Source organism: Oncorhynchus masou, chromosome 2 (genome assembly GCF_036934945.1).
Source record: "Oncorhynchus masou masou isolate Uvic2021 chromosome 2, UVic_Omas_1.1, whole genome shotgun sequence".
Lineage (NCBI taxonomy): Eukaryota > Metazoa > Chordata > Actinopteri > Salmoniformes > Salmonidae > Oncorhynchus > Oncorhynchus masou.
In genome coordinates this window covers 45,777,554-45,800,023 of record NC_088213.1, presented here as the reverse complement: position 1 = coordinate 45,800,023, position 22,470 = coordinate 45,777,554, and the positions used below count along the sequence as shown (strand labels likewise).

General features: G+C 44.3%; 1 pseudogene; it reads right to left on the bottom strand.

Annotated features, from left to right (window-relative positions):
• Nucleotides 1-531: 531 nt before the first annotated feature.
• Nucleotides 532-21,320, bottom strand: LOC135553088 (ankyrin repeat and BTB/POZ domain-containing protein 2-like; annotated as a pseudogene).
• Between the last annotated feature and the right edge of the window lie 1,150 nt (nucleotides 21,321-22,470).

Here is a 22,470-nt window from a genome sequence, read left to right as displayed (position 1 = left end):
TATGCTTCAAGCGCTAACTTTTTGCAGCACCTTCAGTTGTCCTTTCACTGTTTGTGGCAAGAAGCTGCTAACTACCCTAGCTTCTCTAACCATCACACTGAAACTAAAGTAACTGTCTTAGCAGTACCTTGGGCATTCACAGGGGCAGAGAGAGCAGGTTTGAGGGCCAGTAGGTGGCAGCTTCACCTAAGCCCTGCCTCTTCTCTCCTTCATGACAGAGTACCATTACCAACCTGTGCTGGCGTCACTGGTGACATCACCGCACTGCGAGATACTACGCTACACTACACCGGTTATTTATCTCCAGGCCTGCTGGTATGTCTGTCCTTCTCCCCACATGGGGTCCATCTCAATATTTGAATGTGGCCTCCTCTCCTCATCCCCTTTCCTTCACCACAACATGACATTTAAGAACAGATATAGCTACTTGACTTTCACTTATGTACTTATTTCACATCAGTACAGTTGAAGGAAACAAAACAATGAAAGAACAAAGAAGCAAACTATGACTACTGAGATGCAGCCAGTGGCTTACTCTCTGCAGGGAGGGTAGAGCAAGAGCAGCCTGTGGACCAAAGTGTCCTCCAAATCCTCCAGGAGGAGAGAGGAGTGTCGGTCCTGACGTGGTCCACTCCGGGGCTCTGTCTTTGGAGGAAGCTGGTCCCGACGGGCCCCTTCCAGGAGCAGCCTGTGGAAGTCCTCTCTCTCCAGGAGCTGTTCCACGTGCTGCAGGAAGACACCTTCACTAAACCTCCTGAGCTCTGCCGCCCCGTGATCCTGTACAGAGAGAGAGAGCAGAATCTCACACTGCCTCTCTAGCACTTTCAGCTGGAAGAAACAGACCACTGGCGGCAGCTGCTGACAGAGGAGCAGTGCATACTTCCATCACATGTCCAAACATTCAATTACACTTCCCCAAAGTGCTTACATTTTATGAGTGACCTCCACTATGTTTTCTTTCCACTCCTCAATGACAAGTGATAGTGGGGGCCATTCCTAAAGCTTAACGACTGTGGTAAATGTTTGGATCAACAATGAATGAATGAAGTTCTATCAGTGTAAATGAGGATGCATTTTTTGCCTCCACAGCGTCAGCCTGTGACAGCCTCAGCCCTTCAGTCCCTCCACAGTACAGACAACTCATCATCCTCTGGAAGGTGCTGTATGTGATGTCAGTGATGTGGATGGTGCCGGTGTTCGACCCACAGAAACTCAGCAGAGACCGAAACCTGACAGAGACAAAAGAGACTTGATAACCAACTTGTGGCCTCAAAAGCTCAGGTTGCGCTGAAAACTCTAGAGCTCATACTTGATAATGAGCATTCTATTCATTCAGTCTCAGGCGGCCACCTCAGGTGTGAGGAGGGAAGTGCTAGCTCACCTCTTGGAGGCAGACATGAGGAGGACCCTGTGGGCATAGAAGGGACGGCCTTCCACGAACAACATTACGTCAGACATCTCTGGGTTGTTCAGGAAATGAGCATCTGGTGGAGGAAAGCAAGCGAACGAAGTGACGTTGACACCTCTTAGAGTCAGGAACATACATTGAAATGCATGTACACAACTAAGCATGATTTACACAGTTACACTTGCTAAAATGTAGTGAAAACTCGGACCCTAAAAATCTGAACAACTAATAAACAGACTGTAGTTTGTTCCATCTCTCTCGAGAGAGAGAGAGAGTACGCCGGTCTTCATACCTAGCTGCGTGGAGAGAGCGAGGTCCATCGGAGGAACAGAGGGAGTAGGAGCAGAGCCGGAGCAGCGAGAGAAGATGGCTGACAGTCTCTTGGTTATGGCATATTCCTAAAGGGACATAATCATGTTCAGAAAGAGTTGTGATTTTATGTAACAGACATTGCAAGTTTCCTACCCATTTTATAACAACTGATTTGAGAATTTCTTAGACGTTGGATCGATTTGTCTGATTCATACTCTGCTTTTGGTTTGAGGTTTCCCGGAACATCTACTCACTGAAACCTGTAGTCCACATGGTAAAACCCAAACAACACCGACTGAAGGAGAAATTGGACTGCAAGGTCCAAGTTATGGACTGCAAGTCATGGCTACCTTGCTGGTTGCAAGCATGTTAAACAAGAGAGGTAGGGCGGGCGAGACCAGCTCCTGGCAGTGGTCCCCGTGGCCTGATAGTGGTGAAGTCTCTGAGGAGAGAGAGCGTCACCTCATTCCTGGTTAGCTGCTGGGCTACATGGAGGGACTCCAGCCACACGTGGAGCTTCCAGGGGACACCTGAGGAACAAATAACGCCACAAATTAGGGTCCCAATAGATGATTTACCTTGGTCAGTCATTGAGAACAAAGTCTCGAACAACCTAAAGTGGATCAAATAATATTTCTGTGCTTTCAGAATGCATGATTCACAAGTCCTTCAGAAAACGATGATGATGACATATATAAAAGAAGTAGGCCTACCGACAATCCATACCCAGTGATCGTAGCTCCATGGTGACATCCAGGTAGCCTTGCACAGTGCTGTAGTAGGCAGCCTGCTGCTACTGGGGTAGACAGCAGGGCTACAAGGCTTGAGGCTGGGGGGAGGTAGTGAGCCAGCCTCCTCTTCCTTCTCCTGGAACCCCTCAGCCAGTATCTCCGGCAGAGAGAGAATGTCCTCCTTCCTCTGCTGGGGCTGAGTCAGAAGCCTCCTCAGGACGTTCCTGTCGGAGAGTAGCGGATGAGTATCCATTCATTCATTCAGTTCTGACTGAAGGAAATAGACAAGGAAAGAACAACACTTTAGACTATTGAGACATGGCCCAAGCCTGGACTAGTCAGACAGGTGCAACTACCTGTGTCCGTGTGCAGCGGCGAAGTTGAAGCAGTTCATGTCCTCGTAGAGCGGGGATGTCAGAGAGTTACAATCATGCACTCAGTGGGTCAGCCCCGTGGGCCAGCAGCAGGCTCACCATTTCATAGTTCCCAGCAGCAGAGGCCAGCTGTAGAGGAGTCTCAGCAGAGCTCTCCTGGCTGGAAGTAACAGCAGTGCCCTCCACATCTGCACCCATCTCCAACAGGAGCTATACAACACAGAAACCCAGAGGAATGGTTAGTACTACACTGCACAGACAAAAGCCCTTCCCACGGGCTACGCACAGTGGCACCATCAAGGCTGAGATGTATGCGTAAGAAACTGTGTTAGACCCTTTCCACTGGGCAGTGAGGACTCACCTGAGATACCACGAGGTGTCTATGCAGCACAGCGAAGGTGAGGGCCACCCAAACACGACGGTCTGGGTGGACCGAGGGCTGTCTGGGAAAACAGCAAGGAACCTGAGAGAAGAATGGAAAACATTAAATATCTATGTATAAAATGTATATACATTCAAAGCTTTGGTAAACATTGCCATCAAGTGAAATGATCACGGTGTAGTAGAGGCAGTTTCAGCACAAAGTCTTTACATTACATGATTAGGCGAAATTCCAGTAGCTTTTCAAAAATCCCTGGTTTTCCAAGAAACCCTCTTTCGGAGGATTCCGGATTTCCTGCTCAACCCACGACATGATATACTATCTATATCATGTTATGATAATATCTAGAGAGTAGTAGTGTTTACCGCCATTTCCAGGTTGGCTCCAGCCTCCACCAGTATCTGGACCAGAGACTCGTCTCCACGCGAACATGTGTACATCAGTGGTCATACCCTGTAGGTCAGAGAATACACATCTTACTCTGAACAGTTTTATTGACTCTCTACACTCTCGAACACCAGTAGGGCATACAGTATACGTCTTCAAACAGAAGACTGACAAGTATTGACAGGGAGGATAAATCCTCTGACTCTTTTACCTTCCCTGTCAAAACCTACCAGTCTTATGTCTGAATATGTATATGTCCTACCCCTCTCCCCAACTCACCCTACCTCTATCCCCACCATGTATCTCTTATTCCCTATCCCCAGTCCTATCTGGTCATCCATAGTGTTAATCCCTGATGGTCCCAGTAGCTGTGTTGCCGGACCAATCAGGTCCGCTCTGCCACAGGTCAGCATGCGGAAGCCAGGATCCACCCTGAAGCTTCTCTGTAGCAGCCTTAGAGTCCGCACGCCTAAATGAGCTGGAGCAACACTTAAGCCTGGGAGAGAGGGAGAGACAAGAGGATAAGGAGAGAGAGAGGCTACAATGAAAACTTCCAACATTCATAACTCTTCGATAATGGTGGCAGGCGTACTGTTATGTACTGGTTTCACAGTATGGTTCAGCATCTTTCTATTGCATGTTACAGTACGTTACAGATACGTTCACCGGCCAATTTATTAGGTACACCACCCCATTCACGAAAATAGATCGCTCCTACAGACAGTAAGTCACGTGGCCGTGGCTCGCTATATAAAGCAGGCAGCAGACAGGCATCGAGGCATTCAGTTACTGTTCGAATGACCATCCGAATGGGCAAAAGTGTGACCTAAGCGAATGGTGTGTAGAACAAAAACATCCCGTCAGTGTCAGTTCTGTGGGCGAAAACAGCTTGTTGACGAGAATGGCAAGAATTGTACAATCTGACAGGTGGGCCACAACAGTGACGCAGTACACCAGTGGTGTGCAGAACGGCATCTTGGAACTCACAACTCGTTGATCCTTGTCACGGATGGGCTACTGCAACAGAAGGGTTCCATTCCTATCAGCTAAATACAAGAAGAAGCGGCTCCAGTAGGCACGTGATCCCCAACACTGGACAATTGAGGAGTGGAAAAATTGCTGGGAACATGACAGCGACTTCAGTTTACTTGAGTGGCTTGGTCAGTCCCAATAGATACTTCAACCCAATAGAGCGTCTTTGTGATTTTATGGAATGGGCTGTTCACATCATGAATGAACCACCGTCCAATCTGCAGCAACTGTGTGATGCCATTGTGTCAGCATTGACCAACATCCCGTGGAATGTTTTCGACACCTTGTAGAATGTCCCAAAAATTCAGGCTGTTCTGGAGGCAAAGGGGGGTCCAACCCAGTACTAGATGGTTGTACCTAATAAACTGGCTGGTGAGTGTATGCCATTAAATATGCAACGCTCAGTGTGTTTCTACCTCAGCGGTCTGGGCTCACAGTCCAATCCTTGGAGGAGCTGTCTGGTGGTCTGTCTGACATCATCGCAGTCCACCAATAGGCTGTGGCGGTGCTCCGCGTGCACCACGGCAACTTGTATCTACTCCATCAGAGGGGGAAGGAGCATAAACAGTCTGTGGGGAGGAGCAAAGATTCAAGCAATGAAGTAATATAATTCATTCACTTTCCTCAATGACTCAAAATCCCATAACTCCTTCAAATCTGCCATAAAGGTCCAATTCCTCAGCCTTTTTTACAAAAACAACTACTTAATTTCCTGCAGTGGGCTAAAACAGGTTGACGTAGGGTGCTTTTTGTAGTCTTAATGTGTGTCCCATAACTTTTGAGAATTGAAAAAAGTGCACCTTTTTACTGTTAACAAAGGACTATAAATAGAACACTGGTTCCCTGATGTGACGTTTGTTTTTGAACATGTGGTCTCTTCACCTCCCTAGAGTACAGAGGCAGGTCGTTACGGCAAAGATCTGTATATAATGTCGAGATGCTCATGTCTCCGCTCTATCAATGGGAGTCGTTGTGCCAAATGCAGAAAAGCAGGCGACAAGCCCATACGGCTTATTTTGGACAGATTTTACGCGCTTCACCTCTCTGGTTATAGTTACTGAGATCACAGGGCTCAACAGAGACACAGAGCTGAGTCTAACTGGAAGCTAACAGGTTAATGGGGCATGTGATTATAATTGGTACCAGGTGGAGGGAAACAATATCTCTGTGTGCCTAAGCATACAAGAAGGCACATGCACACACACACACACACACACACACACACACACACACACACACACACACACACACACACACACACACACACACACACACACACACACACACACACACACACACACACACACACACACACACACACACACACACACAGCCCTTACCTCTCTCTGCTCAGGGCAATCCTGGGGGGCTCTAGATTTGCACTGCCTAGGGGTTCCACTCGATGTCAACCATCAATAGAAATTATAATGAGACTTCTATGATGTTGTGGGAGTGAATGATAGCAGAATCAGTCAGGTGTCTGGCAGTCAGCCATTTTCTGATCATGTTTATTCATCGTGGAAGTCACTTGCGTTCCTTGGCTCACGAAGACAAGAAGGAGGTTCTCCGGTTGGAACTTTATTGAAGCTATATGTTAAAAACATCCCAACGATTGGTTCTGTACTTAGTTTGAAATGTTTCTTCTACAGGTAATATCACTTTTTGAAGTTTTTGTCTGATATAACGCTGACCAGAATTAGCGTTTGGATATGTATACCAAACGCGCTAACAAAAGAAGGTATTTTGACATAAATAACGGACATTTTCGAACAAAACAAACATTTATTGTGGACCTGGGATTCCTGGAGTGCTTTCTGATGTAGATCATTAGAGGTAAGGGAATATTTATCATGTAATTTCTTGTTTATATTGACGCCATCTTTGCGGCTGTGATGTTTTTACTTCTGAGCGCCGTCTCTGATTATTACATGGGTTTCTTTTTCCGTAAAGTTTTTTTGAAATCTGACACAGCAGTTGCATTAAGGAGTATTTCTGTTGAATGATGTGGCTATGCAAAATCACTGAATGTTTTGGAACTAGTGAATGTAATGCGCCAATGCGCCAACTCCGATTTTCTGATATAAATATGAACTTTATCAAACAAGACATGCATGTATTGTGTAACATGAAGTCCTATGAGTGTCATCTGAGGAAGATTATCAAAGGTTAGTGATTAATTTTATCTCTATTTGTGCTTTTTCTCTCTCGTTGGCTGGTAAAGTTGGCTGTGTATTTCAGTGAGTTGTTGGTGACCTAACATAATTGTTTGTGGTGCTTTCCCCGTAAATCCTATTTGAAATCGGACACTGTGGTGGGATTAACAACAAGACTACCTTGAAAACTATATAAAATACATGTATGTTTGAGAAATTAATGTATGTTTGAGAAATATCACAGGTACATCGAATCAATTCTGTGTCTTATTATATCTCTATGCAGATGAAACTTTACGAACGGTTCAACGATCGAATTCTCAGATACAGGTCATCAGATGTCAAGTTTGGGAGGAGAGTTGGGTTTAGCTGGGCTCAATGGCACGGTCTTCCCTATAGACTCTTAAATAAGGAATGGTGGTCCTCAGCCGTAGCTATACCAGTCACTTACCACGCAACATATGTGGAAGGCATTAGAAGAGGTGCTTAAACCCAGCAACCAGAGGGCAGTGAGAGAATCTGCTCCTGTGAAAGAGATTGCAATCTTAAAATGACTACTTCCTTGTTTAATGACGCTAAGGCTCCCGAAGTAGCCACAGTGTCTGTCAAAGTATATGCAGGTTTAAGTTAATATCATACTGTATTTACAGTATGTACTGTATATCCATATGGGTAGATATACTAGACCATCTTAAATATCTAGTGATAGCAATAAGCACCACACTTATGTTATTTTTAATTTATTTTTATCTCTCTATGGTGAAACCAACTGTACGTTGTTCCATTTAATTTATTTGCTTGGTCTCCAAGAATGAACAAGGGTGTGCACTGTTTCGCTAGGTGCTACTCCCAAGATGACCAGAGAGAAAAGGAACCACACGGAATTTGTTTGGTTTGTGGAAACAGGGGAGTGTGTGTGTGAGTGTGTTTGGGGTGTGTGCGTGGCAGAGGGAGCAAGGGGGTCTATAACACCCTGTGGCTGACGTGAATATACCCTTATGTTTTGGAAGCACACGGTGGTCTGTTATGTAGCCTAATGTTTCAGTGAATATGACATCCCCGTCTGATTCTAATGAAGGGACCCTAGAGAAAGACCAAGGGTCAGATGTAAAAAAACAAACAGACATTGAACAGGGTTAACTTTATTATGCTAACGTCAGACCTGAGACCAGTGTTGTTATCTACATCAACACTGTCTGTCTGTCATCCTTTCTACAATGCTAGCTTTCACATAAATCGTGAAGCAGTGTTTCCCGACCAGTCCCTACTGGATTGTGGCTTAAAGTGTGAGGCCGGGATTTAATCCAATCACACTTTGTCGACAATGCGCCATATACAGGTAATTTCTGATTGAGCCGACATATGCAGCGTCACCTCGAGCACGGGAACATTGCCTTTTTTTATTTTCTTATTTTTTTCACATTTTTTTTAACCAGGTAGGCAAGTTGAGAACAAGTTCTCATTTACAATTGCGACCTGGCCAAGATAAAGCAAAACAGTTCGACATACACAACAACACAGAGTTACACATGGAGTAAAACAAATATACAGTCAATAATACAGTAGAAAAATAAGTCTATATACAATGTGAGCAAATGAGGTGAGATAAGGGAGGTAAAGGCAAAAAAAACTAGTTTTGTCTATTTGAGAGGCTTTAGCTTGGCTGGGGCGCTTTAAAATGTTACGGGAGCAACTGATTTACAGAAAGAGACGTCTAAGTAAGTTTACATTCTGACAAATGGACAGTTGGTTGGATTCAAAATTAGAATTTTGGGGGCCAGCTTTCAAAGTAAAGGGAAAGGGGGATACCTAGTCAGTTGTACAACTGAATGCTTTCAACTGAAATGTGTTTTCCGCATTTAACCCAACCCCTATGAATCAGAGAGGGGCGGGGGGGTGCCTTAATCGACATCCACGCCAAGGAACCAATGGTGGTGTTCAGTACTGCCATACTTAGGTGCCCTAGTTTTAATGAAGATGAACAACAGAAGAACAAGACAGACTGGGGATGTTGGAGTAGCTGGAGTAGCAGCTGGAATAGCAGCTGGTAGCCTCTTGAACCTCTGGGGGCAGTATTTAATTTTTGGATGAAAAACGTTCCCGTTTTAAACAAGATATTTTGTCACGAACAGATGCTCGACTATGCATATAATTGACAGCTTTGGAAAGAAAACACTCTGACGTTTCCAAAACTGCAAAGATATTATCTGTGAGTGCCACAGAACTGATGCTACAGGCGAAACCAAGATGAAATTTCAAACAGGTAATGCCCCAGATTTTGAATGCGCTGTGTTCCAATGTCTCCTTATATGGCTGTGAATACGCAAGGAATGAGCCTACACTTTCTATCGTTTCCCCAAGGTGTCTGCAGCATTGTGACATATTTGTAGGCATATCATTGGAAGATTGACCATAAGAGACTACATTTACCAGGTGTCCGCCTGGTGTCCTCCGTCAAAATTATTGCGTAATCTCCAGCTGCATGCACGTTTCCATTTGGTTCAGAAGAGAAAGGCAACTGCCACGAATGATTTACCATCGAATAGATATGTGAAAACACCTTGAGGATTGATTCTAAACAACGTTTGCCATGTTTCTGTCGATATTATAGAGTTAATTTGGAAAAAAGTTTGGCTTTGTAATGACTGAATTTTCGTTTTTTTTTCTTAGCCAAACGTGATGAACAAAACGGAGCGATTTCTCCTACACAAATAATATTTTTGGAAAAACTGAACATTTGCTATCTAACTGAGAGTCTCCTCATTGAAAACATCCGAAGTTCTTCAAAGGTAAATTATTTTATTTGAATGCTTTTCTTGTTTTTGTGAAAATGTTGCCTGCTGAATGCTAGGCTTAATGCTATGCTAGCTATCAATACTCTTACACAAATGCTTGTGTAGCTATGGTTGAAAAGCATATTTTGAAAATCTGAGATGACAGTGTTGTTAACAAAAGGCTAAGCATGTGAGCCAATATATTCACCACACACATTCTGTATTCTTCTGGCCCTTCCTTGGACACTGTGCTAACTAACCTCCAAAGCTTCAATGCCATACAACACTCCTTCCGTGGCCTCCAACTGCTCTTAAATGCTAGTAAAACCAAATGCATGCTTTTCAACCGTTCACTGTCCGCACCCGCCAGCCTGATTGGCAGCACCACCCTGGACGGTTCTGACCTAGAATATGTGGACAACTATAAATACCTAGGTGTCTGGCTAGACTGTAAACTCTCCTTCCAGACTCATATTAAATATCTCCAATCCAAAATCAGATCTAGAATCTCGTATTTCTATTTCACAACAAAGCCTCCTTCACTCCGCCAAACGTACCCTAGTAAAACTGACTATCCTACCGATCCTCGACTTCGGCGATGTCATCTACAAAATAGCTTCCAATACTCTACTCAGCAAACTGGATGCAGTCTATCACAGTGCCATCCATTTTCTTACCAAATCACCTTATACCACCCACCACTGAGACCTGTATGCTCTAGTTGACTGGCCCTCGCTACATATTCGTCGCCAGACCCACTGGCTCCAGGTCATCTATAAGTCTATGCTAGGTAAAGATCCGCCTTATCTCAGTTCACTGGTCACGATAACAACACCCACCCGTAGCACATGTTCCAGCAGGTACATCTCACTGATCATCCCCAAAGCCAACTCCTCATTTGGCCGCCTTTCCTTCCAGTTCTCTGCTGCCAGTGACTGGAACAAATTGCAAAAATCGCTGAAGTTGGAGACGTTTATTTCCCTCACCAACTTTAAACATCAACTATCTGAGCAGCTAACCGATCGCTGCAGCTATACATAGTCCATCTGTAAATAGCCCACCCAATTTACCTACCCCATCCCCATACTGTTTTTATTTTATTTACTTTTCTGCTCATTTGCACACCAGTATCTCTACTTGCTCATTTATCACACAAGTGTTAAAACCTGTTAAGGAGGCTGCGAATTTTCGCAGCTTTTTGTTAAAAATCGTGCAAAATTTCAACGTCCTGCTAGTCATGCCAGGAATATAGTATATGCATAGGATTAGTATGTGTGGATAGAAAACACTCTGAAGTTTATAAAACTGGTTAAATGATGTCTGTGACTATAACAGAACGTGTGTAGGAGGCAAAATCCCAAGGAAAACTGTTCACAAAAAACATGAAAAAAATATCAATCTGCCAGTCTCTGTATTGTCTATGGCAAGGGAAAATAGATAGCGTCCGGTTTACAGTTCCTATAGCTTTCCGCACGATGTCGCCAGTGTTGGGAATTGTGTTGAAGTTAATCCTTGGTCAAATTATTAATAGGCACTTCCTGTCGTTGAGTATACCAGAGGAAGTTATGAAAGGGAGAAAATGGACGATGATTTCAAGACTTGCTGCAATTGAATACAGATCGCCCCGTGATTAATTTGATCGTTTATTAACATTTACTAATACCTAAAGTTGGATTACAAAAGTAGTTTGAAGTGTTTTGTCAAAGTTTATAGGCAACTGTTTTAATTTTTAAAAATGACGTTGCGTTTTGAAACAGAGTTTTTTTCCTGGATTTGACGGTGTTCATAAATGGACATTTTGGGACCGATTTAATCGAAAAAAAGACCCAATCATATAGGAGTGCCAACAAAGAAGCTCATCAAAGGTAATGAATGTTCTATATTTTATTTCTGCGTTTTGTGTAGCGCCGGCTACGCTAATTATTTTGTTTATGTCCCCTTTGTGTATTTCGGGGGGTGCATGCTATCAGATAATAGCTTCTCATGCTTTCGCCGAAAAGCATTTTAAAAATCTGACATGTTGGCTAGATTCACAACGAGTGTAGCTTTAATTGAGTACCCTGCATGCGTGTTTTAATGAAAGTTTGAGTTGTATCGAGTACTATTAGTTGGCGCTCTGGAATTTCCGCTGATTTTGATCCCTGTACAGGGACCGCAGCCATAGGAGGTGAATAGTAATTATTCACTCCTATGGCCTATTTATTGCCTACCTCCTCATGCCTTTTACACACACTGTATATAGACTTTATTTTTTCTACTGTGTCATTGACTTTTTTATTGTGTTATTGGCTTGTTTATTGTTTACTCCATGTGTAACTCTGTGTTGTGTCGTGGAAATTTCCTCTATTACCAAATCATGAGAGAGCAAAACAAACACAAGTCAGAGTTATCATAAAGTCCATCTTTAATTATATGAGCTTCACCATAGCCCTGAGACTCTCAGATCAATTCAGTGTCTATCAATTAATTCTCTGAGAGTCCTTACATGTTGGCAACTGAGATCCATTATAGCAAAGACACACATGGCCAGACAGCATTGGCATTATCGTTCAGTTAGGTCTCCTAAACTAAGTTCTTATCTCGTTCTCGGTACCAATTAGGACCAAAAACATTACCTCATCCAATGGCATATATCAAATACACCCCCTCCTGGACAAGATCACAGAGAGATGTGACTGGCACACAGACATTGTGGAGCCACCGAACTGGTTCCCCATTAATCACCCCATCCCTTCACATGGTTTAGGAATAGTTTACAGACACATTCACAGATAAGACTAACCCGACCTCTCCCCTCTCTGGGCCCAAGTAATTTTCCCACATAAGCACGCTTATGAAAATGAATAAAACATATTATTTATAAATGTTACCTAAAGAATTCTGATTCTTCCACGACAGTTGTTGTCTGTGTCACACTGCTTTGATTTATCTAGGCCAGGTCGCAGTTGCAAATGAGAACTTGTTCTCAACTAGCCTACCTGGTTAAATAAAGGTGAAATAAATAAGAATAAACCTGTACATACAATATGTACACACAATTCTTTTTCAAAAAAGATATTTAAAAGATAAAAGGTATCAAAGGAACAGTTACTAAATCCCTCAATTTATTTCAGCATTAATGTAGTGTTTCAACTCGCACTAACGCTGTCAATGTCTGCCACCATGGTTCGACATCTGCACAAAAACACACGGGACCACAGACGGACTATATAAAATGCTTACTTGGAGGTGATGGTTGAGTGCACTGCTCGTTACCTGGACAGTAATGTAATCAGGGAAAATAATGAGGGGATCATATTGGCTTTAGTTTGTTTTATGAACTAAGATTAACTCTGGGAGAGAAAATACGAAGGAGACATGGGGTTAGAGGGTAAATGTTTAGTTACTATTCACCTCTCTCTGTCCTCTTGTATGAGCTCTCTATATTCCTCTCTCTCTCTATTTTCCCACCTTTAAAATTTGAATTGAACCTTTCATTGAAAACTTCAGGAAATGAGACAGATAATGCCGTGGTGCATGTGATCCCATCTTAACCATACCCCAAAATAAAATGTGATTTTCATCTGTAGGGTGCACTCTTAGAAAAAAATCTGCTATATAGAACATAAAAGAGTTCTACCTGGAACCAAAAATGGTTCTACCTAGATCCAAAAAAGGTTATCCTATGGGGACAGCCGAAGAACTCTTTCGGAAGCCTTTTATTTTACAAGAGTCTAGTAATGGAACGTTCAACCATGTATTGCCCTGACCAAAAGAGGTCCTTCTGCCCAGATGCTTGTCCTCCGAGACGATACCGGCTCCCCGGTATCGTCTCGGGCAGAAGGATGGCTGTCCACCCGGGATCTGCCCTGGGTGGAGTCTTGCAAACGGTCGGCCCTTTCCCCATCTCCAAGATCATTAGCCAAAGAACTCTTTTGGAATCCTTTTTTTCTAAGAGTGTAGTAACAGAGTAGTAATGGAACGTTCAACCATGTATTTCCCTGACCAAAAGGGTTTTTAACTAATCTCTTGCTTTCTCAATTGCAGCCCTACAAACCACAAAATAAGTCATCTGTGCAGTATATGACGCACACACCCACCCACAAATAGAAACACCCCTTACAGGGAGGTTTCCTAGAAACACAAATATAATACATACATGCGCACACACACACACGCGCTCCCTCGTTTTCTACACAATGGAAAAGACACCAAAAGCCAAAATACAAGCCAGGATAGCTCTGCTCTTTACAGGCATAGTATGCAAAGTTCCCTCCCCCAAGCCACGAGTCTTACTCAGCTATTTATATGAGTGTGGGTGAGGGCTGTGTATTATGTATTGATGTTGGATGACTAAGGATGTGTCCCAAATGGCCCCTTATTCATATTAGTATCAGGTATCAAGGTAAGACCGTGTCGAAGTAACAATGTTTATCACAACAACAGGGGCAAAAGTACACAACGACAGGCAGGCTCAGGGTCAGGTCAGGCAGAGGTCGGTAATCCAGAGGTAGGGCAAAGGTACAGGACGGCAGGCAGGCTCAGGGTCAGGCAGAGTAGTCAGGCAGGTGGGTACAGGATCAGGACAGGCAAGAGTCAAAAACCAGGAGGACGAGGAAAGTGAGACTGGGGTAAAGCAGGAGCTGACACAAAAACGCTGGTGGGCTTGACAAACAAGACGAACTGGCAACAGACAAACAGAGAACACAGGTATAAATACACAGGGACTAATGGGGAAGATGGACGACACCTGGAGGGGGGTGGAGACGATCACAAAAACAGGTGAAACCGATCAGGGTGTGACACATTATAGTGCAATACTTTTGACTAGGGCCCATAGGGCTCTGGTCAAATGTAGTACACTATATGGAGAATAGGGTGCCATTTGGGACAGACTTTGGAGAGCATGTCCACCCTCCGCCCCATACTAAGTGGATAAGACAGACAGACAGACAGACAGACAGACAGACAGACAGACAGACAGACAGACAGACAGACAGACAGACAGACAGACAGACAGACAGACAGACAGACAGACAGACAGACCATTACACAGTCATACCCCACCCATCTTCCCTCAAACCACGGTCCACACACTGGCAACCCCCAAAACTAATCATGTGTCATCAGTGACTCTACACACAGCCTCATACTCACCACCAGCCCACAGTCTGCTCTGAGAAATGTATGTATATATTTGTGTGTATTATGTATGTTAAGATAACTTTTCAAGTACAGTTGAAGTCGGAGGTTTATATCCCCTAAGCCAAATACATTTAAACTCAGTTTTTCACAATTCCTGACATTTAATCCTAGTAAAAAATCCCTGTCTTGGGTCAGTTAGGATCACCACTTAATTTTATGAATGTGAAATGTCAGAATATTAGTAGAAAGAATGATTTATTTCAGCTTTTATTTGGTAGCATTGCCTTTAAATTGTTTAACTTGGGTCAAATGTTTTGGCTAGCCTTAAACAAGCTTTCCACAATAAGTTGTGTGAATTTCTGGCCAATTCCTCCTGACAGAGCTGGTGTAACTGAGTCAGGTTTGTAGGCCTCCTTGCTCGCACACGCTTTTTCAGTTCTGCCACCTCTATGTGAACTGTACCAGCCCCTCCTGAGGCAAAGCACCACCACAACATGATGCTGCCACCCCCGTGTTTCACGCTTGTGATGGTGTTCTTCGGCTTGCAAGACTCCCCCTTTTTCCTCCAAACATAACGATGGTCATTATGGCCAAACAGTTCTATTTTTGCTTCATCAGACCAGAGGACAAAAGTACGATCTTTGTCCCCATGTGCAGCTGCAAACTGTAGACTGGCTTTTTTATGGTGGTTTTGGAGCAGTGGCTTCTTCCTTGCTGAGCGGCCTTTCAGGTTATGTTGATATATGGACTCATTTTACTGTGGATATAGATACTTTTGTACTTGTTTCCTCCAGCATCTTCACAAGGTCCTTTGGTGTTATTCTGGGATTTGCACCTTTCGCAACCAAAGTACATTCATCTCTAGGAGACAGAATGTGTCTCCTTCCTGAGCAGAATGACGGCTGCGTGGTCCCATACTATTGTGTGTACAGATGAACGTGGTACCTTTAGGCGTTTGGAAATTGCTCCCAAGGATGAGCCAGACTTGTGGAGGTCTACAATTTATTTTCTGAGGTCTTGACTGATTTCTTTTGATTTTCCCATGATGTCAAGCAAAGAGGCACTGAGTTTGAAGGTAGGCCTTGAAATACATCCACAGGAACATCTCCAATTAACTCAAATGATGTCAATTAGCCTATCAGAAGCTTCTAAATTCATGACATAAATTTCTGGAATTTTCCAAGCTGTTTAAAGGCACAGTCAGCTTTGTGTATGTTAACTTCTGACCCACTGAATTTGTGATGTAATGAATTATAAGTGAAATAATCTGTCTTAAACCATTTTTGGGAAAAATGACTTCCCAAAACTATAGTTTGTTATTAACAAAAAATGTATGGCGTGGTTGAAAAACAAGTTTTAATGACTCCAACCTAAGTGTACTTCCGACTTCAACTGTAGATAAAAGTTACAGTGTATCTATTAACAAAACTGGAGGCTTTCATTTGGATGAAAAAAATCCAATATTTAGGATGGGACTATTGGTAGCAAATGTAAATCACACCAAAAAAATTGTTTCGATTCACAATTATAAGCTTAAGCCTCGCCCAAAATAAACTGTCTGTAACTCCCAAGTGGGTCTCAATCCAACTGACTTAGTCTAGGTTAAAAAAAAATATACTTATCTTTGTTTGAAATAAATATTTTATTGGTTGTGGAAGCATAACGCAATACAATACAAAGATTAGTAATGTGTGCCGTCTGAACAAGTATTTGTTCATATAGTCCATTCATTCACAACAAGAGGCCAGCCTTTAGGGGGTACTAAGCACAAACCATACCTGTGTATGCTAACTCCACAAGGTTATGGGTTAAGCCATGCTTTCTTCTCTAATCATGTATGATTAAATTTTTTCCTTTACCTCCCGCCTCCTGTGTGTGTGTGTGTGTGTGTGTGTGTGTGTGTGTGTGTGTGTGTGTGTGTGTGTGTGTGTGTGTGTGTGTGTGTGTGTGTGTGTGTGTGTGTGTGTGTGTGTGTGTGTGAAGGCAACCTAAACAGTGATCTATGTGTCATGCCCTGGTCTAAGTATTTAGTATGTGTTTTTTCTTCATTTATTTGGTCAGGCCAGGGTGTGGCATGGGTTTTTGTATGTGGTATGTTTTGTCTTGGGGTTTTTTCATAGGTATTGGGATTGTAGCTTAGTGGGGTGTTCTAGATAAGTCTATGGCTGTCTGAAGTGGTTCTCAATCAGAGACAGGTGTTTATCGTTGTCTCTGATTGGGAACCATATTTAGGCAGCCATATTCTTTGAGTGTTTCGTGGGTGATTGTCCTTAGTGTCCTGATGTCTGTCGTGTATTAGTTTGCACCAGTATTAGGCTGTTTCGGTTTTCGTTACGTTCATTGTTTTTGTAGTGTTTGTATTTTGATTCGTGTTTCTTCAGTTTATTAAACATGGATCGCAATCTACACGCCACATTTTGGTCCGACTCTCCTTCACACATAGAAAACCGTAACAGAATCACCCACCACAACAGGACCAAGCGGCGTGTCAACAGGCAGGAGCAGCAGGAGAAGCAACAGCGGCAGGAGGAGCAACAAAATGAGGAATGGACATGGGAGGATGTTTTGGATGGCAAGGGTTGCTACACATGGGAGGAAATACTGGCTGGAAGAGATCGCCTCCCATGGGAACAGGTGGGGGCACTTAGGAGAGCAGAGGCAGCCGGAGAGAGGAGCCGGCAATATGAGGGAACACGGTTGGCAAGGAAGCCCGAGAGTCAGCCCCAAAACTTTCTTGGGGAAGGCTCACAGGGAGTATGGCGACGCTAGGTAAGAGACCTACGCCAACTTCCTGTGGTTACCGGGGGGCTGGAGAGACCGGGCAGGCACCATGTTATGCTGTGGTGCGCACGGTGTCCCCGGTGCGGTTGCATAGCCCGGTGCGGTATATTTCAGCCCGGGAATCGGCCGGGCTAGAGTGAGCGTCGAGCCAAATGCCATGAAGCCGGCTCTACGCATCTGGTCCCCAGTGCGTCTCCTTGGGCCGGCTTACATGGCACCAGGCTTGTGCAAGGTGTCCCAGGTTCGCCTGCATAGCCCAGTGCGGGCTATGCCAGACTCTTCCAGATCCGCCAGTCAGCCAGACTCTTCCAGATCCGCCAGTCAGCCAGACTCTTCCAGATCTGCCAGTCAGCCAGACTCTTCCAGATCTTCCAGATCCGCCAGTTTAAAAAAAAAATATATATATATATATATTTTTTTTTAATTTTACCTTTATTTAACCAGGCAAGTCAGTTAAGAACACATTCTTATTTTCAATGACGGCCTGGGAACAGTGGGTTAACTGCCTGTTCAGGGGCAGAATGACAGATTTGTACCTTGTCAGCTTGGGGGTTTGAACTCACAACCTTCCGGTTACTAGTCCAACGCTCTAACCACTAGGCTACCCTGCCACCCCAGCCAGCCAGCCAGTCAGACTCTTCTAGATCCGCCAGTCAGCCAGACTCTTCCAGATTCGCCAGTCAGCCAGACTCTTCCAGATCCGCCAGTCAGCCAGACTCTTCCAGATCCGCCAGTCAGCCAGTGTCTTCCAGATCCGCCAGTCAGCCAGAGTCTTCCAGATCCGCCAGTCAGCCAGAGTCTTCCAGATCCGCCAGTCAGCCAGAGTCTTCCAGATCCGCCAGTCAGCCAGAGTCTTCCAGATCCGCCAGTCAGCCAGACTCTTCCAGATCCGCCAGTCAGCCAGTCTTCCAGATCCGCCAGTCAGCCAGTGTCTTCCAGATCCGCCAGTCAGCCAGAGTCTTCCAGATCCGCCAGTCAGCCGCCAGTCAGAGTCTTCCAGATCCGCCAGTCAGCCAGAGTCTTCCAGATCCGCCAGTCAGCCAGAGTCTTCCAGATCCGCCAGTCAGCCAGAGTCTTCCAGATCCGCCAGTCAGCCAGAGTCTTCCAGATCCGCCAGTCAGCCAGACTCTTCCAGATCCGCCAGTCAGCCAGACTCTTCCAGAACCGCCAGCCAGCCAGGATCTGCCGGATCCAACTACCTGCCTGAGCTTCCTCTCAGTGCTGAGCTTCCCCTCAGTGCTTAGCTTCCCCTCAGTGCTTAGCTTCCCCTCAGTGCCGAGCTTCCCCTCAGTGCCGAGCTTCCCCTCAGTGCCGAGCTTCCCCTCAGTCTCGAGCTTCCCCTCAGTCCCGAGCTGCCCCTCAGTCCCGAGCTGCCCCTCAGTCCCGAGCTGCCCCTCAGTCCAGTGGGGTTCTGGGTGAGGACTACTAGGCCATAGTCGGCGGCGAGGGTGGACTATTTTAGGATGCGAGGAGGAGGGACTAAGACATTGATAGAGTGGGGTCCACGTCCCGCGCGGAGCCGCCACCATGGACAGACGCCCACCCGGACCCTTCCCTATTGTTTTGATGTGCGTCCGGGAGTCCGCACCTTAGGGGGTGTTCTGTCACGCCCTGGTCAAAGTATATTGTGTTTGTCTGCATTTATTTGGTCAGGCCAGGGAGTGACATGGTTTTTTTGTGGTGTGTTTTGTCTTGGGGGTGTCTAGCATAGTCTATGGCTGCCTGAGGCGGTTCTCAATCAGAGGCAGGTGATTATCGTTGTCTCTGATTGGGAACCATATTTAGGCAGCCATATTCTTTGAGTGTTTCGTGGGCGATTGTTCCTGTCTCTGTGTTTGTTGTCACCAGATAGGCTGTATAGGTTTTCACGTTCCGTTTGTTGTTTTTGTATTGTTCGTGTTTTTTAATCGTCATTAAACATGTATCAAAAATAGAACGCTGCATTTTGGTCCGCTTCTCCTTCACCAGACGAAAGCCGTTACAGTATGTGTAGAAGAAAAGCTGTAAAAAACAAACAGGATATGTGTCCTCCGAAGAGGGGGGGGGGGTAGTCGATGGGTTAATAAAACATTTAAAAAGATGATCTAACCAGATGTTTCTTCAGTTTAGGGATGAGTTTGGAAAGAATTTGATCGTGGTGCGCCTGGAAGCGCTGCAGTTTGGGAAACCCAGGAATAAAGAAACCTTAGAGGGAGAAGGAGAGGGAAAGTGTATGATTTGACTGCTTTATTAACTTGAGGCGCAGTCACCTTTCTGTGAAATACAACATGTCCTTTCTGTGGCAGGGCATAATGCCATGACTGTTTGGTCAGACTAAAACAGCAGTATGGATAGAGGGGAGACATTAGGGACCAATCCTACCCTGAGATACACATATGCAACCCAAACTTTACTGAGAACCCCTTTTGACACATGACTAACCAAAATGTACAGCACATTTCTCAAAATTCATTAGCTCAACGTGGTTAAGCAGTAGTGGTAAACAACAACAAAAAACTTGAATTCTTTAATATTTAAAAAGTGAGAGGGTAGAATAAGAGAAAAAGGCAAAGGAGAGAGTGAGAGAAAGTTAGAGTGGAATGGAAGGAACCTGTCGGAAATGGACACAGGGCTCAGGGGTCTGCATGTCCTGTCTTGGTGTTGACATCTGACATCTAGGGTCCTTAGGATCAGAGTCAGTACCAGAGCTGACAGAATTATCTGGGCCAAAACAAAGCTTCTCTCGCATGGAGAGGCCCAAGGACCAAACAGACCTGGACTGAATCCGCTATTAAATAACATCTCCATCTGTGTTCATCAAACTATAAAACAGATGACTTTCCAACAAGGCAGTTTTCCAGGCTTAAGTATCTGTTGCAATCTCTGAGTGAGACATCTGTGTGATTTACATTTCCTGACATCCAGAGGTTGAAGCACATGTCTTCAAATAAATGAATCACTAGAAGACTCTTAATCAACGTTTAATAGAGGCTCCTTGATTAACAGATCAACTGAAATTACAATACGTTACATTTACACACCAATCCTACCTAAAAAACACCATACATAGTGACTTCATATCCATTTGCCTTACAAAAGCACCGTAAGGATGTTTCAATTGCGTCACAGACACGAGTCAAAATGATGGGCTTGTAATCAATCATATAACAGTAGGGCTAAGACGAGCCTGCTGGCTTACGGGGTCAATGGGAACATTCGCCCGAGCTATTTAGGAGGGATATCACACCTGGCACAAATGATTGTCTCATTCTATTTTTCCTGCTGAGGGGTGCCCTATACCTGCACCCAGAGGGGAGTAATTCAAAGTCCAGGTACAGGGGGTGGCTTGGGTCTAAAAGGATTTTTTGAGGGCCCTGACCTTAAAGATCTCATCCAGGCCTGTCTGTTTGACTCCAAGTACTTTGCTTGCTGTGGTAATAATCCTTCTCAGCATGTTTCTCTGGCTGACAGTGGCATTGCCAAACCAACAAACAATACAAAAAGTTCAAATACTCGCAATAAAATATTTGTAAAACAGAGTCAGTATAGTACAGTCTACATTAAAAGAATCCAACTGTTATAGAAAGTACAGTCTCTGTTGGCTCTTTTTGTAGATCAGGTCTGTACATTTACTCCACTGAAGCTTATTGTCCAAGAGGACACCCAGGTATTTGTATTCCTCTACAATCTCTATATTCTGACCTCTGATAGATGTTGCAGAGGTCGGCGTTGTACGCTTCCTGAAGTCTATGCACATCTCTTTGGTCTTGTTGGTATTGAGGACCAAGTGTGATTCCTCACACCACTCTACAAAGTCATACATACAGGTGCATGGCAACTTCCTGGCTGCGGCGAGGTCGTCTGACCTCTGACCTCCTCGCATAGCGTCTAAATAACCCTGTGTCGTCTCTGTCTGTCTGGTTTGTATTAACAGTAAAGTTATAACACATCATTGAGACAAACTCCGAATGAGTCAACTAACTGTGTGCTGGTTTTTCACACATTGTCCTTGTTTTGGGCAAAAACATTTATATTTTTGACTCATCCGGGAAACCAGCTTGATAAAGTATAATATTGGACAACATCGTCCATATCCACGGACACACAGGGTCCAGACATCCTGAGCCCTATTCAACACAAACCATTGACCGGGTTTCCAGATTAGTCAAAAATGTATGCTTAATCCTGCCCAAAGCAGAAGCCGTGTGTGAATGTATAAATGGATGCGCTGCACTCTATAAGGCAATGAGGCATTATAATAACTAGGAAGTCGAAAACAGTTTTCCCCGGGCATTAGGAAAAAAAAAAACTTTTTCCCACGCCCAAAACAGAGACTGTGTGTGTGAAACACGAGCATTTGACTTTCTCTTCACGCTGTGGACTGAGGATGTAGCTTCCCAGTCAACACAAGCCAGGACCATACTCAAAGAGAGTAGTCAATACTATAAAGGGATAATCTCTACTCTGGAATGACAACGAGGCATACAAGATGATACATCTAGAGATGCTATGGTGCAAGAGGCAGTACGAGCCTGTTGCTACAGAGATCTGAGAGGCGGCGGAGGAGGAGAACGAAATATCAAGCTGTATGTTTGCGGATAGCGCAGAGAAAGAGAGTATGCTGAGAGCGGGATTCTCTTGTGAGAGGAAGCACCTTCTCTAGTTTGACAGTGAGAATCTACCATGTTGGATTTACTGTCACAAAGTTTATGGGTTAGGTACTGTCCTTTGGCATGGTCGTTTGATCATATTAAGTGTAGGTTGGGATGTATCTAAAATTGAGAGGGGGACTAGATAGACAGAAAGAGAGAATACTAGACATCCATCTTCCTCCATCCTCTCCTAGATCTGTTCATGACTGTAGTAACAGCACTTGCCAACCTACCAATGTCACAGTAACATTAAACTTGCGTTTCTCCCATAAAATAGCAATAATCAACACCTAATGTGTGTTTTAATTAACAGTTCTTTCAAGCTTTAGCACAGCCCAGAGAGCCATAAACCCATGCCCCAGTATGAGAGAAGAATGTAGT